The sequence below is a fragment of the Stegodyphus dumicola genome, chromosome 5 (genome assembly GCF_044657685.1).
Source record: "Stegodyphus dumicola isolate Sdum_Otavi_A_Nest chromosome 5, ASM4465768v1".
Classification (NCBI taxonomy): Eukaryota; Metazoa; Arthropoda; class Arachnida; order Araneae; family Eresidae; genus Stegodyphus; species Stegodyphus dumicola.
This window is the reverse complement of record NC_140772.1, coordinates 103,545,384-103,558,981: the sequence shown is the minus strand read 5'-3', so window position 1 is coordinate 103,558,981 and position 13,598 is coordinate 103,545,384. Positions and strand designations below refer to the sequence as shown.

The window sequence follows — 13,598 nt, the reverse complement described above, 5'->3', positions numbered from 1 at the left end:
TGGCGGCATGTTAAAGGCGGTATGAAATTTATATTTCTGCTATTCGAAAACGCATTAATTCATGGTAAGTGCATTTTATTTTATCCTTGTTCTTATTTTGTAGAATGTTATGTTCTTTAGTATGAATTTCTGTCGTTATTGTTGTTTTTTTAAATTGTTTGAAATTTATTTTAGTTTATTTTGTTGTTTAGTGTCTAGACTGTGCAATTTGTAGATGTTTTTTAAAGTTGAAACAGAACGCTATGTACATGGTATTATTTGAAATTTATTATTGTTACGTTATTTTATTAAAGCGAGGAGCGCGTAGATCGTAGATTCCCTCCATGCCTAAATTGTGCAATTCGTAGAATTTTTTTAAAGTTTAAACAGGATGCTGTGTACATGGTATTCTTTGAAATTTATTGTTGTTATGTTAATTTATTAAAGCGAGGTGTGCGTAGTTTGTAGATTCGTTCGTTGCCTACATTGTGCCATTCGTAGATGTTTTTTTAAGTTAAAACATGTCGCTGTGTACATGGATTCTTGTCAAATATTTTTGGTTAGAAACTTTACGTTTTTGCTATCTAAATTTTTTGTTTTTGTTTCGGATTTTTAGCTAAATTGTGTGTTTAAAACGTAATTTTTGCATGTGCGAAAACCGCGTTTTTGGAGACATTTTAGGCTAAAAAATCGAAATGTAGACAAAAAATTTAGATAGTAATATGGCAGCGTAAAGTTTCTCGCCAAAAATATTTGGCAACTTGAGGGCGCATATCAGAGTAGTTCCCCATAATCCGAAGATTAACCAACATTTCTTTCAATGTAAGTTATTTAAGTTGCTTCGTTTTACGTGATAATACTTTCTCTTTAATTCTATAAACAGGCATAATTTCTTCTTCAGTTACAAAATTCCGCTGTTCAAGTCCTATAATTGCTGTGTCGAGAATACCGACTAATTTGTCAATCGAAATTTTTTTGTTTTCAGTAACCTCTGTGTCACTTTCTTGACTATCGGGAGCGAATTATAATGACGAGGAGTTTGATTTAAATCATATCAGAGACGGAGTACGTTGAGATGAAATAAAGGAATTATGGTTGATCTTTACATTATGGTAACTTGGTGATTTTTTGGCGAAAATTTGGCAACCAACTCTCCTACAGCAACCCTCTATTTTTTTCCCCGCCGCCATTTTGTCTTCACGAAGTAAAGACATGTTTCTTTTCTTTTTATCTATCTACTGAACACTTCTTCCAACAATCTACTAGCCTAATTACACTTATGCTAGAAATTTTATCAAACAAAACTGCTTAATCATGACAAATATTCACTGCAAAATTGGGAAAAAGTGCACAATACCATACTCCTTACGCGTTTTTCAAAATAACACATACACATAAACCATGTACACGTCGACTTATTTTTACTTAAAAAAACATCCCAGAATTGCACAAAAATGGCATTGCGCACACTCTTCACTAAATCCATGTAGACTGCTTTTTTCTCATAAATTAGAAAAATTTCACGAAAATACATGACAATTTTCTCAATCTTTAAACCCGGTAAAAAGAACATATATGAAATTACCTGATCGCGAAAAAGTATTTACCCTTTACAAATATGAACATTTCCACATATAAAATAAATAAAATATCCAAAAACTTTTACCTCTAAATCATCTATTACATTATACACGTCACCAACGAATTCATACTGCAAGCATTACAAATACTTAGTATCAAATATTTAAATTATTTCCATGTATGTTTATTTCAACTTAAACGTATACCAAATTCCTACAAACATAAAATTCACAAAATGACTATCATTTCATTAAAATATAATTAAATTCAAAAACACTACTTAAAATATAAATGAGTACATACATTAAATTAATAAAAATTACCTTACAATCCTAATTACTTTAAACTAAATCATTGCTAATAACAATTTTCCCAATAATACCAAATTCCTTTCCACCTTACATTTAGAACAATGCATAAAAATAATATCCTCAAATAATTAAAAATACTAACTTACCTAATCTTCTTCAGAATCTTGATTACGTGGTGGATACACTTTTCTAATTCATTCAATAAAATTATTGAAAGATATTTTGTGCGAATTTTTCCTCCATACTTCCTCCGCTAAATAAAAAGCAAACTTCTCTTTATCACAATGCCTAAATACCCATTTCGAATTCACTTTAGTTATGGCCATGGGATCCAAAAATTAAACAACACTGTTTCACACAACACAGAATAAAGCTAAATACAAAATTTCCACATTTTTTCCTGATTTCCCCCCTTTTCCGATTAAAGAACCGTAATTCGTCCATTAATATCACATGACATATCCCATGATCTCTCATTTCCCTCACGCAAAATAATGCGTAATCGGAACTGAGTACTGCTCACATTATTACCAAAGTCCCAGGTAGTAACCTTTATCGCCTCCAAAATGTCGCCAAACTACCAGTTACCATATTGTAAAGATCAACCGGAATTATAAGCCAAATAAAATAAAAACATCTGCCCTGAAGATAAGGATAGTGCTGACAGATGTTTACAGATGACAGATGTTATTGTTTTGATCAACTTCCAATTCATTGCCTGCTGCGGTGTCCCTCTGTAACAGCTTTAAATATTATTAAAATCTTGTGTTTAAATAATTTAAATAGATGAACATTAAGGTATTTGTGAATGACAATATTCGAAACCACACTCGAGTGCCACGTGCGACTCTCATACGAAGAATGTAATTTATTTTTAAATGTTAGTATTCTTTCTTCTTCTTGTTTTGTATGTCGCCATTTGAGTGTTCAATAAAGTTTTTTTCTGTGTTCCATCATTGGAGTTGCTTCATATTGCCAAAGAAGTATCACCCCCCCACCCGTGAAATTGATAAACAGATTTCGGAATGGTTAGAGAAACAAAGGATATGCCTTTATTCATTTTTTGCAGCAATTCCACTTTTTGTTTAATGGACTTCAAATTATACTTTCGCTTTGTAGATCCTTTACATATTAGTAAATATATATCGGAAATTCTATTTGACATAATCAAAAGTTCAAGCTTACTTTTATAAAATTGCTCTAACAGTCTGCAAAAAATAATAAGCCGGATCCAATTCAAAGATTAAGGAACAACACAATATGCAACATTAACTGAATTAGGTAATTTTAGCTTACCTTATACCGTCCGTTATACATTAAACGCGCATGCGTAAACGCATATTCGCAGTCGTAAAGGTCTTATGCGACACATGCGCAAAAAGTTTGTAGCTTTGAGGTCCGCATTATGGGTGTCCGAATTAACGACTTTTGACTGTATAATGTAAATTCAGATAATAAATATTGAAGCTGACCATGTTTAGATGTATATTTTCTTAATGTAACGATTCACATTTTATTAGTTTAATTTTTTCCCCTAATCTGGAAACATAAATTAAATTTATTTAAAAAGCTTCTCGATATTTTCTTGTTAAAAAAGCTATTGTGTTAATTTGCTCAATCTGTAACATGCAAATTCAGGTATTTTCCAAGACCTTATATGGGTATCTCTTTTAACAAGAAAGAACTGCTTTGTAAATGGCACGTAAAAAAAAAGATTGAAAATTTTATGGTAGGATTCATATAATAACCCATTTTTAACAGTAAAATCAATTCATATGCTTTATTAAATTTGAAATAGCCCTAAATTAAGTATTTCAGGGGGGGGGAAACTTTTTTTTTTACTAAAAAAGTACTTTTTATGTGTATATCACTGTGAGATAAAAAAAAAAAATTGGTCTCTTTTCTTATATTCGCCCTAAAATAACCAAATCCAAATGTGTTGATATATGTTCTACGCTGGTTTTGGGGACGATGTTGTTTGTATGGCAACCCTTTTGACGTTGAAACTTAATTCTGTTGCTGCAATGGTTTAATTGCTCGTTGGTTCGTGTCGTGCATGTTTTTAAATGGCCTATGTTGCAATGGTAGACGTGGTCGCAAGATTTCAGTCGCGTATTTTAGATTGTGTGCAAAGTAAATTTAGTATTAAAAGGTACGATATTGGAGTTGTTAACAAGTCTTTTGTTCACTGGAGTGTTTATGAGGATCAAAGTGTATTTTTAGAATTTCTGTGGGACTTTTAAAACAGAGTCCCAAATGCGAAGCTACTATGAGAACTTGGATGAAGAAGGGCGTTTCTGATAGTTCTTGTGTGGGTTTGCAGTTAAATGCTTGCCGGTAAAGTATATGGCTGTCAGCGGAGTTTAAGATTTGGATTGTGGTTTTTGTGTAGTCAGTTAACTTGGGAGGAAGTTTTTATCGTTACTTTCGAAATTTTGAGTTGCAGAAAGAGATGTGATATAGCAAAATCGTAGCACTTTTGTTCACAGACATTGTGTGACTGGCGAAATTTTATTAACGAATGTATTATGGTAAGTGCATTACTGTTTTTATTTTGTAGAATGTTATGTTCATTGTTTTTTTTTTTTTACTCTAAATTTCTGTTGTTATTGTTGTTTTTTTGAATTGTTTGTAATTTTAGTTATTTTGTTGATTTGTGCGCATTGCTTAGATTGTGCAATTCGTAAATGTTTTTTAAAGTTTAAACAGGATGCTGTGTACATGGTATTCTTTGAAATTTATTGTTGTGTTAATTTATTAAAGCGAGGTGTGCGTAGTTCATAGATTCGTTCGTTGCCTAGATTGTGCAATTTGCAAATTTTTTTCAAGTTAAAACATATCGCTGTGTACATGGATTCTTGTCAAATATTTTTGGTTAGAAACTGTACATTTTTGCTATCTAAATTTTTTGTTTTTGTTTCGGATTTTTAGCTTAAATTGTGTGTTCAAAATGTGGTTTTTGGAGACATTTTAGGCTTAAAGTTCGAAATATAGACAAAAAATTTAGATAGTAATATGGCACCATGGAGGGGGACCTGAGGGCGCATATGAAAGTAGTTAAAAAATTGTTGCAGTTTTATAAGTATATTAAAATTCAGAGAATATCAAGTTAATAGAATGGTCTGAAATAAGTAATGCACTTACCATAATACATTCGTTAATAAAATTTCGCCAGTCACACAATGTCTGTGAACAAAAGTGCTACGATTTTGCTATATCACATCTCTTTCTGCGACTCAAAATTTCGAAAGTAACGATAAAAACTTCCTCCCAAGTTAACTGACTACACAAAAACCACAATCCAAATCTTAAACTCCGCTGACAGCCATATACTTTACCGGCAAGCATTTAACTGCAAACCCACACAAGAACTATCAGAAACGCCCTTCTTCATCCAAGTTCTCATAGTAGCTTCGCATTTTGGACTCTGTTTTAAAAGTCCCACAGAAATTCTAAAAATACACTTTGATCCTCATAAACACTCCAGTGAACAAAAGACTTGTTAACAACTCCAATATCGTACCTTTTAATACTAAATTTACTTTGCACACAATCTAAAATACGCGACTGAAATCTTGCGACCACGTCTACCATTGCAACATAGGCCATTTAAAAACATGCACGACACGAACCAACGAGCAATTAAACCATTGCAGCAAAAGAATTAAGTTTCAACGTCAAAAGGGTTGCCATACAAACAACATCGTCCCCAAAACCACCGATCGAGCCCAAAACCAGCGTAGAACATATATCAACACATTTGGTGATCTTAGGGCGAACATAAGAAAAGAGACCAATTTTTTTTTTATCTCACAGTTTTTTTATCACACATAAAAAAAAAGTTTTTTTTTTTTTTTTTTTTTTTTTTTTCTGAAATACTTAATTTAGGGCTATTTCAAATTTAATAAAGCGTATGAATTGATTTTACTGTTAAAAACAGATTATTATATGAATCCTACCATAAAATTTTCAATCTTTTTTTTTACGTGCCATTTACAAAGCAGTTCTTTCTTGTTAAAAGAGATACCCATATAAGGTCTTGGAAAATACCTGAATTTGCATGTTACAGATTGAGCAAATTAACACAATAGCTATTTTAACAAGAAAATATCGAGAAGCTTTTTAAATAAATTTAATTTATGTTTCCAGATTAGGGAAAAAAAATAAACTAATAAAATGTGAATCGTTACATTAAGAAAATATGCATCTAAACATGGTCAGCTTCAATATTTATTATCTGAATTTACATTATACTGTCAAAAGTCGTTAATTCGGACACCCATAATGCGGACCTCAAAGCTACAAACTTTTTGCGCATGTGTCGCATTGACACATCATTTTTATTACATAAATTACTTTTCCTGTCATCCAGACAATGACTTTATATCTATATGATATGAAATAGTGTAGGAAAAGTAAAAAAAAAAATAGATCTAGTCGAACATGATAATCCTATTGATTGTCTTTTTTAATATGGTGAGCCCTCAGGGGGCTCACTTTTGTGAGTACGGGTGTGGCAATCCCGAGGTACCCTAGCCCTTCAGGGGATCATCTTCTTGGTGAGACGGGTGTCACGATCCTGGAGCCCCAGTGATGTATCCTCTTTTCCGTCTCCTCTCCTCTTGGCTGGTACTTTTTCCCTTCCCTTCTCCCTCGTGGTTTCTCTCTACGGAGTTTGGGGCTCGTCACGAGAGACTGGAACAGACCTTGTCTCTAGTTCTCGAGTGGCGAGAAAACTGCCCACGTGTTTGCCGTGCGTGGAGACCCGTGTCGCTGGAAAGGAGGGTCCTGGTAGTTGAGGGGCGAGGTACTGTCCCCAACACACTACTTTGGCCTCTGCTTCAGCTAAACGGGAGGCACCTTAGTCGTCCTCACGGGTGTCAATCGGCTGGTCACTAGTCCTTGTGTCAGTGGCTTGGGGTCAAGCTCTCGGGAGTACCTGCTTTCGGGAAAGCCGACTGTGGGGCTTCAGTTTGCGTATAGGTCCGGCTAGCCCTAACACAGGAATCTGTGTTCCCTTGTTGGGCTCCGTGGTGGGCGGGGCCGTCGGACCCGAATCTTTTCTATTTTCAATATGGCAAATACACATATTTTTTTATTAAAAAACTTTGAAGTCACTCCAGTCTCTCAACCTAGTTCTGAAACATCTACTACTAAACCAATCATTCAACCTAGTTCTGAAACATCTCCTACTAAACCAGTCACTCAACCTAGTTCTGAAACATCTACTAATAAACCAATCATTCAACCTAGTTCTGAAACGTCTCCTACTAAACCAGTCACTCAACCTGTCGCTCAACCTAGTTCTGAAAATTCTGCAAAAAAATTACGGACAGATGCAAATAAAAAAAATCATAACAATAGTCCCCGTTTCCTAGTAATCTCTAGTCCTTCTGGCGAAATGCATAAGATGTCTCCTTTCGTAATAAACAAATACATCCAGTCTTGTATTGGTGAGCCGAGAAACATAAAGCGTCTCCGCTCCGGAGACTTGCTTATTGATACAAACTCAGCCACCCAGTCTGCTTCTTTACTTCAGATTACTCAACTTGGGCAAGCCAATGTCACTGTAACACCCCATAAGTCACTGAATTATTGTCGTGGTGTAATCTCAGAATTCGACCTTCTGTATGTTTCTGAAGAAGAGATCGCTTCTGAGTTATCCGAACAAAATGTCTGCGGTGTAAGGCGGATCAAGATGCGTAAGGAAGGTAAGTTGATAGACACGAAACACGTGATCCTTACCTTCAACACGCCTGATCTGCCTAAGAATATTAAGGCCGGATATTTAAATATTCCTGTAAGACCTTATATTCCAAACCCTATGCGATGTTTCCAATGCCAGCGTTTCGGCCATTCTAAGACGTCTTGTCGTGGCAGCCTCACATGCGCCCGATGCTCACAGATTGGCCACGATTCTGATAATTGTACCGCTGCGCCTTTGTGTATAAATTGCAAGGGTGACCACCCAGCATTTTCTCGCTTGTGCCCAAAATGGAAATCGGAAAAAGAAATCCAGACTACAAAAGTTACTAGGAACATCTCTTACGCCGAAGCCAGAAGACTAGTCCAGAGCACACAGCTTCGACCAAATTCATCATACGCCAGTGCTGTTAAATCATATCGTACAGTTGCCACCCAAACATCAATAGGCACACAGACCCTACCAAATAAAACCCAACCGTCTACATCCAACAAGAAAAAAGAAAATGCAACCCATATAGTACAAAAGAAAGAAACAGTTATTCAAAGTAAGCCGAAAACTGCCACACAAAAAATATCAAATAAAAATAGAAGTCGCAGCAATAGCTCTCTTGATGACATGATTTCTGAATCTGCGGATTCAGACTTTATGGAAGTGGAAGAGGGTCTGGAATTTCCCAGGCATCTACTTCCACGAAAAACAAAAGAACAGCACAGGAAAAACGAAAACCATTCATAATGGCCACCCTCGTGTCATGGAACTGTCGCGGTTTCCACCGAAATTTGCTTGACATCAAATCTATAATAAATGTGTACCATCCTGTGTGCTTAGCAATACAGGAAACAAATCTGAAACCAGAACACCATGCAAAACTTAGGAGGTTTTCTTTCGTCAGGAAGGATAACCTTGCAGGTGAGCGTGCCAGTGGAGGAGTAGGTCTCCTCTCCTCACTGGATTATCCCTCAAATGTACTTCCTTTGACGACATCCCTCCAAGTTGTCGCTACTCAAGTAAATTTTGATATTGTTGTTTCATTTGTTTCTTTGTATTTGCCTCCAAATGAGCACATTTATCAGCAAGATTTAAATAATCTAATAGAGCAGCTGCCTGAGCCTTTTATCATAATAGGAGATTTTAACGGCCATAGTCCACTCTGGGGAAGTAAAGATACAAATTGCCGAGGAAGACAAATTGAGCAGATGATCGAAGATCACAGCCTTTGTCTCCTAAATAATGGGCAAGATACGTACTTCCATGAGGCTTCAAGGACATTCCATGCTCTCGATCTTGCCATCTGTTCACCATCTCTGTCGTCATTTTGCACTTTTAGTGTCGGAAATGACCTGTACAACAGCAATCATTATCCTATTTTTGTGTCTCTTGCACGAAGAGGAGCAAACCCCGTGTCGAGAGTCCCTCGTTTTATCCTGGACAGGGCAGACTGGGAACTCTTCTCTTCCTCCGCAGAGCTCACAGAGCAAATGGTAGAAGATGTGCATATCGATGACGCTGTGGAAGCTGTTACTAATACTATTATTCAGGCAGCTATGCTTTCGATTCCTAAAACATCAGGAAAAACACTAAAATATTCGAAACCGTGGTGGAATCGCGACTGTCATGAAGCACTGAAAAAACAGAAAAAAGCATGGGGTATTTTTCGTAGATATCCTACTCTGCGAAACCTCATAGCCTTTAAAAGAGCCAAAGCAAATGCACGGAAAGTAAGAAGGCAGAGCCAGAGGGATTCCTGGATTTCATATGTGTCCTCAATAACATCCTCTACGCCTAGTAAGCGGGTTTGGGAAAGAGTTCGAAAAGCATGTGGAATGTATAAAGACCACTCACTTTCCTTTCTGGAAAAAGATGGCCGAGTGATTAGCTCCATAGAAGAAATTGCAAATACAATTGGTGAGACATTTGCTGCCGTTTCTTCCAGCCGAAATTACTCACCTGCATTTCTTTCTATCAAGCAACGCTCTGAGAAAAATCCCATCGCTTTCAACTCTTCCAACTTTGAGCCGTACAATAGCGACTTTACTATGGTTGAATTAAGGAGAGCTTTTTTGCAGACACATAGGTCTTGTCCGGGTCTGGATGGCGTGTATTATGAAATGCTAAAGCATCTGTCCTATAAGTCACTGAGTGCCCTTCTCACACTTTACAATAGAGTGTGGAAGGAGCGTACATTTCCCAGTGCATGGAGGAGAGCTGTTGTCATTCCTATTGCGAAGCCAGGGAAAGACCCGAGGAATCCCTCGAACTATCGGCCAATTGCCCTTACCAGCTGTGTTTGCAAACTGTTTGAAAAGATGGTAAACAGCCGCCTAGTCTAGTTCTTGGAAAAGAATAATATTATATCGCCTTATCAGAGCGGTTTTCGAAAGGGGAGAACGACCGTAGACAATATGCTTCTATTAGAGACATCTATTCGAAAAGCCTTTGTCAGAAGAAGTCACCTTGTCTCAATATTCTTCGACATTGAGAAAGCTTATGATAAGGCATGGAGATACGGTATACTCCGGGATCTTCACGAGAGTGGCTTGCGCGGCAACCTACCAATTTTCATACAGAATTTCTTGAACGCTAGAACTTTTCAAGTAAGGATTGGCTCTGTTTTTTCGGATGTTTTTCAGCAGGAAGAGGGTGTGCCTCAAGGCTGTGTGCTTAGTGTAACGCTGTTCAATTTAAAAATAAATTCTGTATTAAAAGAACTTCCTCATACCATCTTGGGATCACTATATGTAGATGATTTACAGATTAGCTGTCGAGGAGCAGACATGAGATACATAGAGAGGCAATTGCAGATGGCTCTGAATAAGATCCAAGAATGGTCAGACAAACAGGGATTTACTTTTTCGAAACAGAAAACTGTGTGCGTGCACTTTTGTAGGAAGCGAGGTCTCCATCCTGAACCTGAGTTATATCTAAATGGTACAATTATTCCAGTTGCGCTCGAAGTAAAATTTTTAGGAGTGACGTTCGACCAAAAATTGACTTTCCTTTCTCATGTTTTAAACCTGAGAAAGAAGTGTCTCAAAACACTAAATATTTTAAAAGTGTTGGCGAACACCTCTTGGGGTGCAGAGCGTTGCTCCATGCTTCACATTTACAGAACGCTGATCCTCTCTAGACTGGACTATGGCTCAGCTGTTTATGGATCCGCTCGCTCATCTGTTTTGTTAAAACTGGATCCTGTTCACCATCAGGGTTTGCGGATTTGTTCAGGAGCTTTCAGGACTTCTCCTGTACACAGCCTATATGTTGACTCTAACGAACCATCACTTTATCTGAGGCGTGAGCAATTGTCCCTTTTACAATATTTTAATATCTTATCCCAACCTGAACATCCCAATAAGCTGTGCTTACTTGATAATGAGTGTAACACTTTATTTGAAACACGTCCATCCTGCGTTCCTACCTTTCCTTTAAGACTTCGCCCTATCATTGAGAAACTTTCCCTCTCTGATATGCGCCCCCAAGCAGTGCAGAACTTTGAAATCCCACCTTGGGAAAATTCACGGATTCAGCTTCTTGATGTTTTCAAACATCACGTGAAGACAAGCACTAACGAGATCGTTTATAGACAACTCTTTGCTGAGCACAGGCACAAATATAGCAGTTATTATCCGATATACACAGATGGATCAAAGACAAATGATCATGTTGGGATGGCTTTTGTATTTGAAAATTACATAGAGGGCAGATGCCTGCACCATGCTTTCTCAGTCCTAACATCTGAACTGACTGCTATATATTATGGTCTTTTGTATATCTCAAAGCTCTGCCACAAAAAGTTCATAGTTTACACAGACTCGTATAGTGCTCTTAAATCCTTGGAAGCTTTTCCCAACACTCAGAATCCTGTGGTAGTGGATGTTCTCAAAATTCATATAAATTTAACGATTCGAGGTTATGAAGTCCTGTACTGCTGGGTTCCTGGACATGCTGGAATAAAAGGAAATGAGCTTGCAGATATCGCAGCCAAATCTGCTGTTGAACTGTCCAGTCGCCTTATCCCTTTTAGAGATATCTGCAATGTCATCAAGGGAAAGGTCCGAAAAAAATGGCAGCAATTTTGGGATGTTCAGCATCACAACAAGTTGAGAAACGTCAAGCCTAGAATTGAGCATTGGGATATTGTTGGAAATCGTAAGGAGGACGTTCTTTTGACTCGCCTCAGAATTGGTCACACTCGAGTCACACATAACTATCTTCTCAAAGCTGAAAATGAGCCTGTTTGTTTTAATTGTAATGTTTGTTTATCTGTTCGTCATATTTTAATTGAGTGTCCATGTTTTAATAGTCTTCGCCAGAAATATTTTAATAGCTGTGACTTACCTCTCGACCGTTTAATCGGAAGAGAGGTGAATTGTAATTTATTTTATTATTTAAAAGAGATTGGCTTTTATTACCAAATGTAATTTGTTTTGAAGACTGTGTCTTGAATTTTAATATGTGCTTTTTAACTTGTGTTTATATGACTTCATCCTCTGGATTTGGTACATTTATCTACTTGTTTTTATTGATTGAATTTTAATGTCATCAATTGTAATCATCCCATCTTGTGTTTGGCGCGTCTTAACCATCTCTGGTTTTTGCGCCATAATCACTCACTCACTCACTCACTCACTCTTTTATATGACTTCATCCACTGGATTTGACACATTTGTCTACTTGTTTTTATTTATTGTATTTTAATTTCATCAATTGTACTCACCCCATCTCGCGTTTGGCGCACAATAATCAACTTTGGTTTTGCGCCATAATCTCTCACTCACTCACTCACTCACTTTTTAATATGGTGAATGGTATTGATACTGTTCTGTTCTCAGGACCAGATCCAGAAATGTATGCATGTATGTATGGATGTAAGTGTTCATGTATATATGTAAGCATGAATGGTTGTGTGTATACATATACACATATATGCACATACATATGTGGACACATTCATTACATTTGTGAATACGGTCCCAATAACAGAACAGTACATAGTATTCATTAAAAATTGACAATTTCTATATTTGGAGGGGAGATTGTTTTGTACATGTTTGTATGTGTGATACAGTCAAAAGTCGTTAATTCGGACACCCATAATCCGGACCTCAAAGCTACAAACTTTCTGCGCATGCGTCGCGTTCACGCATGCGCACAGGCGTTTACGAGAGCGCGTAAGACCCTTACGGCTGCGAATATGTTTGTGCGCATGCGCGTTTAAATTGTAACGGAGTTATACGCTAAGCTAAAGTTATCTAATTCAGTTAATGTTGCCGATTGCGTTGTTCCTTAATCTTCGAATTGGATCCGGCTTATTATTTTTTGCAGACTGTTAGAGCAATTTTATAAAAGTAAGCTTGAACTTTCGATTATGTCAAATAGAATTTCCGATATATATTTACTACAAAGCGAAAGTTTGTTTTGAAATCCGAAATCTGTTTATCAATTTCACGCTGCTCTGCGGCAGAGGGGGGGGGGCAGAAACGTCATTATTAGATTATGATAGATTAGAAAGATTATGTCAAATAGAAGTTCCGATATATATTTACTAATATGTAATTTGTATCTACAAAGCGAAAGTATGTTTTGAGATCCGAAATCTGTTTATCAATTTCACGCGGCGGATTGGAAGTTGATCTGTCAGCACTATCCTTATCTTCAGGGCAGATGTTTTTATTTTATTTGGTTTATAATTTCATACTAAGTGTAGTATTTCATTCTGTCTTTGATATGATTTAAATCAAGTTCCTCGTCATTATAATTCGCTTCCGATAGTGAAGAAAGTGACCCAGAGGTTATTGAAAACGAAAACATTTCGATTGACAAATTAGTCGGTATTCTCAACACAGCAATTATAGGACTTGAACAGCGGAACTTTGTAACTAAACAAGAAATTATGTCTGTTTAATAGAATTAAAGAGAAAGTATTATCACATGAAACGAAGCAACTTACATTGAAGGAAATGTTTAATAAAGTAAACAAATAAATATTAAGCTTTTTCTTTTTGTAAATTTTGATACCCTTT

General features: G+C 36.5%; 1 protein-coding gene across 3 annotated transcripts in view; it reads left to right on the top strand.

Annotated features, from left to right (window-relative positions):
* The window catches only part of LOC146997185 (uncharacterized), a 91,826-nt gene that overhangs the window by 3,320 nt on the left and 74,908 nt on the right, over window positions 1-13,598 (top strand). The window contains exon 1 of one of the 3 annotated variants that reach the window (XM_085816931.1): window positions 12,720-12,923. The exons of the other annotated variants lie outside the window; for them this stretch is intronic. The gene's annotated coding sequence lies outside the window, so the exon portion shown is untranslated. Of the gene's footprint in view, window positions 1-12,719; window positions 12,924-13,598 lie in introns of those variants that run through there. 3 annotated transcript variants of the gene reach the window in all.